The sequence below is a fragment of the Podarcis vaucheri genome (assembly GCF_965113315.1).
Source record: "Podarcis vaucheri genome assembly, chromosome: 4".
Taxonomy (NCBI): Eukaryota; Metazoa; Chordata; class Lepidosauria; order Squamata; family Lacertidae; genus Podarcis; species Podarcis vaucheri.
In genome coordinates this window covers 109,899,672-109,912,162 of record NC_138762.1, presented here as the reverse complement: position 1 = coordinate 109,912,162, position 12,491 = coordinate 109,899,672, and the positions used below count along the sequence as shown (strand labels likewise).

General features: G+C 43.5%; 1 long non-coding RNA gene across 1 annotated transcript in view; it reads right to left on the bottom strand.

Annotated features, from left to right (window-relative positions):
- The window catches only part of LOC309531774, a 46,058-nt gene that overhangs the window by 15,006 nt on the left and 18,561 nt on the right, over positions 1-12,491 (bottom strand). The window contains exon 2 of the long non-coding RNA XR_014219446.1: positions 960-1,025. This is a non-coding gene — a long non-coding RNA (uncharacterized lncRNA). The remainder of the gene's footprint in view (positions 1-959; positions 1,026-12,491) is intronic.

Genomic DNA, 12,491 nt, shown 5'->3' with positions numbered 1-12,491 from the left:
CTTGTAAGTTTTTATCAATTCATCCTTTTCCCTGAATGAGGACAGATATCAGAGCATTGCTACATGGGAAACTTAGTGCTATGCTGTGATTTGTGTTCATATCTGCATCTGCAATTTTGCTCTCCATGAGACACATACTACCACTGATACTGCACATTTTTACAATTCTTTCAAACTGTGGCCTTATCTGCATTTAAAAACTCAACATTTGGTACGGTGTTGATTCATACCGTTCCTTTCACTCTTATTTTGTTTAAGACTCCTGGCCTGAACGCTTGTACCTGCTCATATGCTCCTCTTACTGTTCCCATGTCAGAACCCTGTCATGTATCTGGATTGTGTTGGCTTGATGTATTCCATCCACATCAGCTGGGACAGGAACTGGAAGTCTTGGTCTTCTCCAACTCTGTCAAAGATTGGAATACCCAAAGCTACTGCCCTAAGAGTAGACAACATGGTTTGGCAAAGAGCATATTTCATGCAGGTACACTAGGACTGATCCTCAGAACAGCAATTCTTTTGTTTCCCGCCTGCTCAGTCCTAGACATCTCTACCTGAAAGGAAGTTCCACTGAGTTAAATGGGGCTTCCTCCCAAGCAAGTGGGGCAAGGATTGCAATCCAGGACATTAGACCTGACAAGCAACCAGAAAAGTCATTTACAACACATTGATTCCCAAATGGTTTAAAATATGTTGCTCTACAGTCCCAGTAAGCTCTGTGGCAGACGTATTCAGTTTGCACTCCAGGGAACCCTGTGGTTCCTTGGGAGCATCTCAGGAGTTCCTCAGTGACATGATTAGCAATAGCGGAAAAGCATCACTGGAAATCAGCTCCCTCAGCACAGATCTTCTCCAGAAAATTGAAGCATGAAGGTGTTATCTGGTGTACTGTTAGTAAATATGTAGGGAAGAAGCAGCTCAACACAGCTGGATGACACCCCACTTTACCTAGAACAAACCTTATAATCCTTTGTCCATCATCTAGGGCTTTTCTTTCAGACTAGCTGGAATTCCCCGACAGGCACCTATGAGGAAAGGATTGCTTTTAAATTGATATGAAGTTTGAAAACCACGGCTTGGGCTGGAGTGTGGTGGGGGAACCCAGCAACACTGTAGGAAGAAATATGTATATATACTAGTATAATTGAATACAGCAGGTGTGATAAAATAATCAAATACAACCCAAGTACTATTATATTTACAGGAAACTAGAATGCATATACTACATTTCATGAGCCATGCTGTTTTTACTGCATTATAAAATCCTGAATGAGAAGATCTGATTTTTATATTATAAAAAGGTCAAATTGCATCTAGTGCTTTCCGGTAAAGAAGACTTTCAGTGGTTTACTAGAATGTTAATATATCTAAAACCGCTGAGACCCAATATTGTGGTCTTTCACAATGATTTACAGTAGATGGAACTGACAATTGATCTCGGCAGCTCTTTAATACACAGAATTTTACTAAGTAGCAAGAAAGACAATTTGTGTTGAAGACAGTATATTCGCAGGTTTAGATGCAGTCAAATCTATTGGATTTGAGGCTCTGCATTCAAATCACTCATGATCAATATATATTACAATCTTAAGTTTATATAGGGTTGCCATATGTCCAGGAAAACCTGGACATGTCCTCTTTTGCGGGGCCAACATGCCCCGGAAGCAGAAGCGCCGCTGCAGAGTGAAGCCTTCTCAGCAAAGACCAGGTAGGAGTTGGGGTCCCGCCTCCACTCAGGCTGGCAGCAGCTTGGGCTGTCCTTTTTTTGCTCTTCAAGATGTGGCAACCCTCGTTTATATTGAGCTTTAAAATGATTACAAGTTTGGTGTGTGGTAAAAAATGCACTACTGGAGCCTCTCTTTCCTGACTATTCCCAACCCACCCTCATCAATTCAGTATTTACACAACAGAATGCAGAGTTTCATAAGTTTACAAGAGGTCTCTGGTATATGCAGCCTTCATTGATCTGCTACTGCAATAACATTTCTTTTTATGACAACAAAATCATGTAAAAATGGCCCAATCCTTAAACTATGGTGCCAGTATAAGCCTCACCAAAACAAATGGGACGTGCAGCTGCAGAGACCTTGAGAATTACAAAACACATCTGGCAAGGAATGGAGCCATCAGCTACAGCAGATGTTCATAATACAGAGGTTCTGGTGTGGAGGTGTAATAACCACAGCTGGTACATACACACAAAGTGCACTGAAGCGGCTGGCAAAAGAAACTGAGAATATCACTTTTTGCCATTTAAACAGGCAGACACTGAAAAAGCAGTCAGATAAATTCCTCATTTTTCATATGTATGAATCTACACAGACAATGCAGTCAGGGGAGGGAACTCTGGGGCTCTAGGAACATGATAAAAGTTGGTGAATTGCTGGAAGTGTGCCTTAGGATGGTATTCAATGCTAAATGCACAGGGACAGAGGCAAGTCATAGAAATTAAGCAAGATTTAACAGTGCATACCTTGAGTGGAAATACATACAAGTATTGAGGTGCTCAGCAAGAGAAGCAAGAATGCAGGACCCTGGAAAGCTCACGCATGAGCAACTTTCTTCCATGAAGCCCAGGGCTGAACTACGACCTTTCATTCTTCTAGGTTCAGATCAGCCTCGCACCAAAGAAGGGGAGGCCTTGCACTGGCCGTGGTCTGGCCCATCACTCTGCCTCTTCTTTGCCTCTCTGCCTGCCCTAAGGAGTAGGCATAGGGGTGCATAGGGTCCCTAGGGAAAGGGGTCCCTGGCTCAGTTCAGGAGTCCCTGGCTCAAGCAGCCCCCGAAGGAGGGGCTCTGGCTCAGATCCAGGTGTGATGCTACTGCCTGGATTGTTATTCAGCCTCGTTGCTTCTGTTGCCACTGGGCCCACGGATCTGGCTGGGCCCTCTTCTTCTGGGTCACATTCACAATTAAGACTGCTACTTAATTCAGCAACTGAAAAGTGATCACTGCCCCCAACTGCATCTTCAAGTACCCTAATCTCCTGTCGGCTCTCCTCCAGAATGCACGTACCATGTGGGGAGAGAACAGACTCTCCTCCCACACCTCACTGTACATGTGTTCAGGGGCATATTTGTAATGTCTGAATGCTGACATATTGCAGGCACCTCTCTGAGCCATGGCGATCCCTGCCTTTGCAGATTTCCACTTCACAGATGCATTGCAGACATGCCAGTGAATGCAGCACAATCATCCATTGCAATGTGCCTCCCCTACACACAGCAAACTATAGAATACTTCTGTGAAGGATCCACTCTTGGAGAGACCCGCACAACTAGGACTGGCAAATAAGGTTCTTGGTGAGTCTGTGGCTATGACTCTTGCCATTGCAGAAACTTCAGTGCTGTGAAAAGGGTTGGTTTCATGTATTTCAGCTCTCCAGCTGTGGAATTGTGAATTGCATGAGGGATCTAATGCAGAAAACGATAGCCAGGATAACTAAATAGAAAGGCTTCTTAATGAAGTAACTGCCGGGATATGCTCTGTAGTTACAGTGTGCAATTATTTTTGTCTCTGCCACAGCAGACTCAATTTGCTCAGCTATCCAACCTGCTCTCTATACAGTTAGGTCAGATTCATACCTTAATCATTCACTATTGCTGGCTTGTCAACAAGTTGATTCTGATTCATCCCATCAGCCATATCTCCATCCCAGCATGCAGAAAATCTTAAGTAATATATATTCATCAGTACCCTTTAACTGCTTCCTGCAGGCACTGGCAACTACACAGAAGTCTGTTTAGATGTTCTAGAAAGGCATAAGCAGGGAAATTGGTTTTCAGTAACACAGGAACTAGAAATGCGAGTTTAGAGACACCCTCCCTGCAGCCGCTGCCACACACACTCGGTGGCTCCACACCTTCCAGGCAGCGTCCACTTATTAGAAGTGGTAGGTGGATGGTGAATGGCATGCCTCCATCTGCCACACCCTGTTGTCGCCAGGTCCTGGCTCTTCCTTCATGTTCTGCTGACACAGAAGGGACATAAAGGCGGGTTCAGGCTTTGATGACAGATGCAGCGTGGTTGACTGTGCTCAGAAGTTTTAATTGGCTGGAAGCTGCCTAGAACGGCTGGGGCAACCCAATCAGATGGACAGCAAATTTAATTATTATTATTATTATTATTATTATTATTATTATTATTATTATTATTATTATTTCCTGCTGCAGCTTCTCACCTCTTCCTAGGACAGGCAAGGAGACAGCCCTTTCTATGGAAGCCTGCATGGGACATGAAGAGCAGAAAGACTTTCTCACCACCTCCACCCCCATACACACACATTGGTGCCAGCCATGGGGCAGACCAGTGCAGTGCAGACCTTTGGCCCCTAGGGGGAAAACTGCAGATACAGCACTGATATTAATGGGGGTCCAGAAGGTTTGGGGGACCGTCTGGAGCAGCATAGAAAGTGATGCAGGGAAGTGCAAGGGAAAGAGAGAAGCAGGGAATCAGCAAAAATCTGCTCCCCTCTCCTGTACACCTTTCAGTTGACAGAAGTGAGAGTCTGAAACCAAGTGCCTGGCTGTGCTGCAATGTCTAGTTCTGGCTGGCTGCTGCTGTTGTAAACAAGACGCTTGACTCTATGAACCCTCCACCTGATCCATCAAGGCTCTTCTTGCAGATGTTTGACTGTAAACATTCCAGGCACCAAACTAGTTCACACAGTGCATGTCAGGGGCTTCACTGCCAGAAGGAGAATACAATATAAATGGAAAGTTAGGGTACCCTAAAGTATTGCATATTTCATACAGCAACCTTGAATGCATTTTTAAGATAAATACATGAAGAAATTAATGCCCAAAAGCTACACTAAGAATTATCCCTCCAGGGCTTTAGAATATTTCCCCAGAAATTAGAGCTAAATTGATGTAAGTGATTTAGATTTGTCTTTGAAATTCTTCTATTAGTGAAATCCATTACACTGTTGGATGTACAATATATCTTGTTTAGATTATTTCATGAAGCATCAGAAAGAAGTTGGTTTTATTCTGATGCTTATATCTGACTTAACAGGAAATTGTGAAGTGGGGATTCCAGCCTCTCTCCGTCTTGGGTCTGTAGATGTTATGAAACTACAACCCCCATTATTCCTAGCCAGGAAGCCAGGGGTCAGGGATGATGGGAGTTGCAGTTCAAGAACATCTGTGGACCAAGGATGAGAACGACTGAAACAGGAAATATTAAATGAAAGCAAATTAATATATACTAATTAAGCCCTTCATCAAGCCATACTTTATATGGCATATGGGGGGGAAATTAGAGCATATGAATATCTTGAAAGAAAATTCCTAATGTGACAATGAAGGCTTAGAAGCAGAGCCATCATATTGGAATGTGCAGTTTCATTTTTTATTTTTACTTTGCATACTTTTAACAGGAAAGCAAGAAAGGAAGAAAAAGAGAAGCACCATTGGATGATGTCGCTCTGCAGGTATGCTAAGTTGCAAAAAGGGATAAAAACATGCCTATTCTTGTGCTAAGGTATTATAAAGAAAAAGTGGTCTGAGTTTCATTCCTTTTTCAGTTAGACATCAAGAGTGGGAAAATCCATTTCAAATGAGAAGAGCTCTTAACAATCTCAAGTGCCTAAGCTTCTTTTTTTTTGCGGTCAGTTGTATACCATTTCTAGGCTACTGATGTACTTCAGCAATGCTTTCCCCTGGTTAAAAGCTTATACGTACACTTGATCCAAGAGACAGAAGAAAAGATCTTCACAATTAAAAGATTGTGGGAACCAGAAAAACATAAAACAAAGGGAAGTTTGTGAAGTCTTTGAAGAATTCTCTGAATATCTTTGTGCTTTGGGGACTCAGGTTTCTGGATAAGAAAGGTCACATTATACAGGCTAATGTGTCTAGCAATTCAGCAGAACAAAAAAGGGCAGACTCAAATATCCTCCTGAGACCCAGGAGATTCAAAAGGTGATTTAAAATCATGCCAAAGGGAAAGGCCTCCAGGCCAGGCAGCTACTCCCGCAATGTTCCTTTCATCTTTTCCTTGAGGGACTTCCCAACAAACTGCCCCTGTCTAGCTGCTTTGGGGACAGTAAAACTTCACACGCTGCCACTGTCCCTGTTTGCTGGGCCTGCCTCTGTTAAACCACTGCCCTCTTTTTGCCCTTGGGTGATAACTTTTTAAAGTTTTGTTCGCACGCACATAATTGCACTAGAATTCCTCAGAGATTTACTGCTCTCCCCTTGAGTCTGTTCAGGTTAAATTTCTGAATCAGAGCAGACATGCAGCTCCGTTCTAATGCACATGTATTTAAATGCATGCAGAGACACAAACACCAGCACACTGCCGGCTTCCCTTCCATCATTTCTCCTTATAAAAACCCACAAAGTGCCAGGACATGCAGCCTTGACTGCGGGCTCTGGAGCCCCTTCCCAAGGGGAGCTCAACTTGCCTCCTCATTAAGGACTTTTTGCTGCATAGTGAAAGCCTTCCTCTTCCTGGACGGCTTCTGGCTCTTAATTGTTTTTAACTCTGCTGGAAATTATTTTAATGGGTACTTCATAATGCTATTTTATCCAGCCAATCGTAGTTTTGCTCCTTATTTCTCATTTTTAAAATCTATAGGATATTGTTCTTTCTACACTCTTTGTGCGTTTTTATTGATTGCAAGTAGTGTTCTGTTCTCTCTTGAGGAAAAGTAGGATTTTAAAAAAAAATTAAATAAATAAATAAAGTAATACAACACAATCAGATCCATTATTAATCTAAACATAATACTGAACATTCTCAAGTGAAAGGGAAATATTGGGGTATACTGCAGGCTGATGCAAAGTAATTTAATAGAGAGCAGAGGATTTAACAATCTGCAATGGGCTCATGCAGTGATTGTTGTCCTAAGGATACATGTGTGCCCCATTTATCATTTGGGAAATGCTGGAGACTGTGAAACAGTTCTGACACTTAAGAGGCGAGTTCCTTGTGGGAAATTTGAAAGCCACTTGCATATGTGAAGTCCCATTCGCACACAGTGGAGTCCTTTACATGTCTACTCGGACCACTAAATTCAGCGGGATGTAGGGACTCAGTTTTTACTTATCTACACATTCATGACCTTTCTAGATCCCATTTTAATGCTTCACATAAGGTCTTTTAAATTAAAGGGGTTGACAGGAGAAACATCTAACATGTAAACCATCCTTTCCCCACAATATATCAAGTCCAGCTTATATAGGTGACATATGTCAACGAGGAGGCTTTTGTTTATAAAATCTGAAAGAGAACTTGCACATGACACAGGCATGCACACAGTTCCAGTGTGAGCACAGCAACACTGGTCTGTATTGGAGCAGCTTCAGGTGGAAACAGGAAAGCACCTGAGGAGGGGAAATCCAACTTGGAATGGTTTCAGACATAGAGGATTTATTTGAAATGTCTCCATGCAGAAGTTTCCTTTTCAACATAACAAACTGCATCCACACACTCCTTGTAGTATGTGAAGCAGCTCTGAGATTCAAACCTGTGGTCCAATCACAGCTTGCTAAAAGCTATTGAGGGTCCAAAGTTAGAGGCTTTTTCTAGCCCTGCTAACTGTGATGGAAGATATGCTGAGGAGTCAGCGTGCAATACTCTAAAAGTTGGGCACATGCTCTACAGGTGAGGTGGGCCTTTCTGCACCACCTTATACCAGCACAACTACAGCAGAGTTGCAATATCATCCCAGGGAGTTGAAGCATCCACCATTACCAGATAGAAACAGGCCGTGGAGGCAAGGAGTGGGAGTGGAGAGCAAAAGTCTGCAGCCTTTCCCCTGGTGGTCAAAGAGAAAAGACTTTCCTTTATAAGGGAAAAGACTTACACCAGACTTGCCAGCAGATGAGTTCACTGAATGGCTGGGAAGCTATGTAAGCTGACCCCACGGGGTTCAATGAATATGTCTCCAGAGCTTGTCTCATACAAGGAAAAAAATACCTACTTATTTGGAGAGGGAGAGACCTGACCAGAAGGATCAATAGTACTCCCCCCCCCCCCCGTTATATACACATCACTAATATTGTGTGGAAAAAGTCCTAAAACAATACATTGAAATGTCACTCGCATAATGAGGGCATGATACATTAGAGAGATTACATTTGCTAATGAGTTGCAAAAGCCCTATATTTGCAGCTACCAGAATGGGGGCGTGGTTTCACTCCTGAAAAGCCTAACCTTTCCATGCATCTCATTAGTCAACAGTCATAACTCATTAGTAAATTAAATTTTCACCTGAGTGGTGGTAGGAAAAGCATAACAATAAATCTTACTAAAAATCACATTACTACAGCTTCACTGGGAATGCAATACATACTATGGATAGACGTTTCTGTGAGGTGTCGTTTTTTTACACAGCATCACAAACATAAGGTACACAGCATTTTCCAGCATAACATAAAGGGAGCAGTGATAGACCCCATCCCCCAGTCTAAACTCTGTTGACTCTGATGCACAGAGGGGAGAAAGAGTAGCAAGAGATGAAGAAGCAATTGCAGGGAGTTAAGGTTTCATTGTGGAGCTGCACCAATAAGATTTACCTCATTTTTGCATGCACGTTGGAAAAAATGTCCTGTTTTATTTTATTGCTCATAAGGTGCAACAAAGAGAAATGGCAAGAATTGTTTAGGTAGCCAAAGATGGTGGGGATTGTAGGGCAGCGATGAACAGATTGGAATAAAGTTGCATTGCCACTCCCATAGGCAAAAAGTAGGTTCTCCCCAACAGACGCACTGGGAAGCTGACCATGTGCTCCTGTCACATCTCAGTGTCAATTGCCTGCAAATATTAATGTAGTTGCTGCTTCATGAATGCATCCAATTTAAGCAGATTCTTTTTATAAAAAAAAACAAACCCAACACCTCACCAATAGCATTTTAAGAGGTAATCACCTTTGTACCACCAGTTCCATTGCTGAAGAATAGTTTTATGGAAGATAACATGAGATATAAAGCTGAGTACAGAAAGATCCTTTTGGTTCTTTTATATTTTACTGAATGGCAGTGCATTAATGGAACCACAAGGATACTGAAAGGCGTAAGCTTTGAGCACGTTTGAATTTTCTTATCAGAATGAGAAGTTTAAATGTTTGCCTTTCCATCCTCATCAGCTTAGAGGCAAAACCATTTTGTCCTTTTGAGGGTTTTGCCAAGGATAAAATGAGATGAATGATGTTGGCTTTGTCTATCATCCAATGCTCCTATTGCCATCAAAGTTGGCCACTCTAGTCTTAACTTTTCAATGGCAGTTGGATGCATGTAAATGCTGGCAGGGGTTGCACAGCTTTGTGCAACAGGAACCCCTACATATCTCCTCAGTGAGACTGCGCTGCCCTTCTGATTCTGCTTGTCACAGAGAATGACAAACCAAAGTTAACAGTTGCTTAACAGCCAGTAATCTACTGTTGCACCTCTTAAATGTCCTTTCAGTATTTTCTATACAGTATTCACTGTATAGAAGTGGGTAAATTAAGTCATCAAAAACCTTTTCCCGCTTTGATCTGAAGAGCAAGGCCCAACCGCACAGGAACCGCCTAAAGAGAAGAGCCCTGCTACCTTTATACTACCTATTTTAATACCAAGATTAATCTGCTAGTAGTAAAATCAAGAATATTGCCTCACAAGAGTTTTAACTATAAGCCACAAAGCATTGCCTCGTGTCTTTACGAGCTGAAATTTTCCAGCCAGTTTTTATAAGTATCATAAATTTTTAAGTTTAATTTTTTTTGTCATCCGATTTCCACAAAACCTGTATTTGTCAGAAAATCAACACAGTTTAATCTACAAAAATTATACAATGGTGGGTGGATAGCAAATTCTTCCACAGCTAGTGAACACAAGCCCACCCATCATTTAGGTTAAAAGGGGATTTAAATTCCAGTGACATCTTCTGCAACAAATAGACATGAATGTGTTGGTTGTGAATTGGAAAAGCAACTTTTACTACATGAGGATGATTAGGATGTAAAGTGTTGCAGCAAGTACGTCTGCTCTCACTGTCTCCACATTTTGCTGTTTCTCAGAAGAAGCCATTATAGACTTTTTGGGATTCTCTAGCGTAACCTTGCTCAGGCAGATGGTGTGCCAGGAAGAACTAATAATATTAAGGACTCTTGGTGAACCCAGAGCTGCCTGCAACCTCTGATTCATTGTTCTGGCCTTGGCTTTTTCCAAAGAGCCTCTTGCTGGAAGTAGGTTATTTTGTTGTGCCTGCACATCAGATTTGACTGGACAAATCACCTAAACATTAGGAAGAACTTCCTGACAGTAAGAGCTGTTTGACAGTGGAATTTGCTGCCAAGGAGTGTGGTGGAGTCTCCTTTTTTGGAGGTCTTTAAGCAGAGGCTTGACAACCATATGTCAGGAGTGCTCTGATGGTGTTTCCTGCTTGGCAGGGGGTTGGACTCGATGGCCCTTGTGGTCTCTTCCAACTCCATGATTCTATGATTCTATGAAATCACTCCCAGCGCAGAGGGAAGGAATGACTTCCACTTGGTCAAGGCTCAGTTTTGGGCAGCTGTCAGAGGTGAGCAGGAGACAGGAATCAGAAGTCAGAGATTTGAGGCAAACCAGAACCAGAAGAGCATTTGTGCGTGCCAGTAGCTTCTAGTAAGAGCAAGCAGAACTTTTGTAAGATCTTGCAGAGTTCAGCCAGATCTCTCCAGAAGCAGCTGCTGCAGCCACGCAATCCCAGCAGTCGCAGCAGCAGGCCCCCAGCAGCAGCAGCAGCACTGGGGCCAACTAGAGGGGCCCCTGGGTGCTCATCACCCACACAGCGGGGCTCCCATTCCAGTAAAAACCGTCAGTCACATTGGAGGTCTCATGAGGCCTTCGGCCTGGCTTCTTGGCCCTGCGAGGCCTCAGAAGCACGACTGCGGTGTGCCAATTTCATGTGACATCTTGATTTCACGACATCATCATGCCACCCACGTTATGTTGCGGGTGCCATTGGGCCCCCATAATCTGGGACCCAAGCCGGGGCCCCTGAGCAGCAGGAGAGGAGCAGCAAAGCAGGTAGAACTCTGGTTCCGTCTTCTTCCCGCTGCTTTGTTGCTGCTCCCCATGAAGGAAAAGGAGAGGCAGGACGCCCCACCATGGATGTGCAGCAGCTGGCCTTGACCCCAGACGTCTGGGTGGGTGGGGAGGTTGAGACCAGAAATATTGGTCTGGTGGGAATGATTTTTGGACTATGGGGAGTTTGAGGTTTTGTGTATTTTATTTCTTTGGTAATTAGTGGGTCTGAGCATTGCTTTGTTTATTATTTAAACACGGGGATTTGGGGGGATATTATGGTATACATACAGTATATACATACATACACACAGTAATATAATGTATTATATGATTCCCCCCTTTCCCTCCTACAGTAATCTGCAGTGCATATTTGTTGTTGCTGCTGCTGCTGCTGCAAGTCGCTTGGAGACCTTCAGGTGACAAGCAGCTAATAGGGCTACTAAATGCAATGCAATGCCAGGGGCTGCTGGGGCACCTGTGGAGGTGCCACCCAAGGTGGGCTGCTCCACTCTGCCCGGTGGGCGGGTTGGCCCTGCCTTCCATTTTAGGAAGACCCAGTAGCCTCACAGGTGGGTGGGGCAAGTCCAGAGTCACTATTAAAAAGGATGTTTTAAACTGCAGTTCTGATCATTCACTGCATGGGCCAGTTCTACATACAGCAGGACTAAACATTCCCAGTTCTAGCCCAACAGTTTCAGGACTGCAGAAGCCTCTGAGCTTCCTTCCTTCTGTGCACCCAGAAGCATCGCCTGATCAGTGGTTCACAGAGAACTGCACAGTGCGTAGTTCTCTGAGGGGGGGGGGTTGGCACTCAGTCTTATACCCACATATGTTTACAGCTTATGTGCAAGCAAATTTTGCCTCCAATTTTATTTTGAAAGAAAAAACAGCCTCGGCTATCAGCCTTTAAGAGGGACACCGCTGTATGTCTAAGTTAAACTTAGGCATGCTTCCTAAGGGGTTAAACCTATTGAACGCAGTGGGACTGCCTTCTGCATAAACCTTCTTCAGCATGCGCTTCAAGGCTCCCAGGTATAACAATGAAAGCATTGTGCCCTTAATTGTTTTCAGATGTGACTTGCATGTGGAATAAACATGCGTGAAGGATGGCATTATGGCATCAGCCTTGAAAACCAACCCGTGTGTCTTTATTAGAACACTTGAACAGAATCCCTTGTACACAGCTGTACGCAAAGAAAGCTCTCTGCATGCAGCCGGAGCACCAGCAAGCCACGGGTAGAGATGGATACACAGCCCCTGCTCTTCTAGCAGTCCTGTGCAGGTGGCCCAGCAAGCGCGCATTCAACAACCAAGCTGTGCTCAAGGCCTTGCACTGAAAACTAGTGCAGCCAGTACTAAATTAAAGGGAACTATATTGTGTTTTTCAGGCATTCAGCTGTAAATCAAAATGATCTTATGGATATTTAGAAGCACCTTGTGAATATCTCTTACCTGGTAACAAAATCTGGTTGAAATGTCAATAGATGCTCCCAC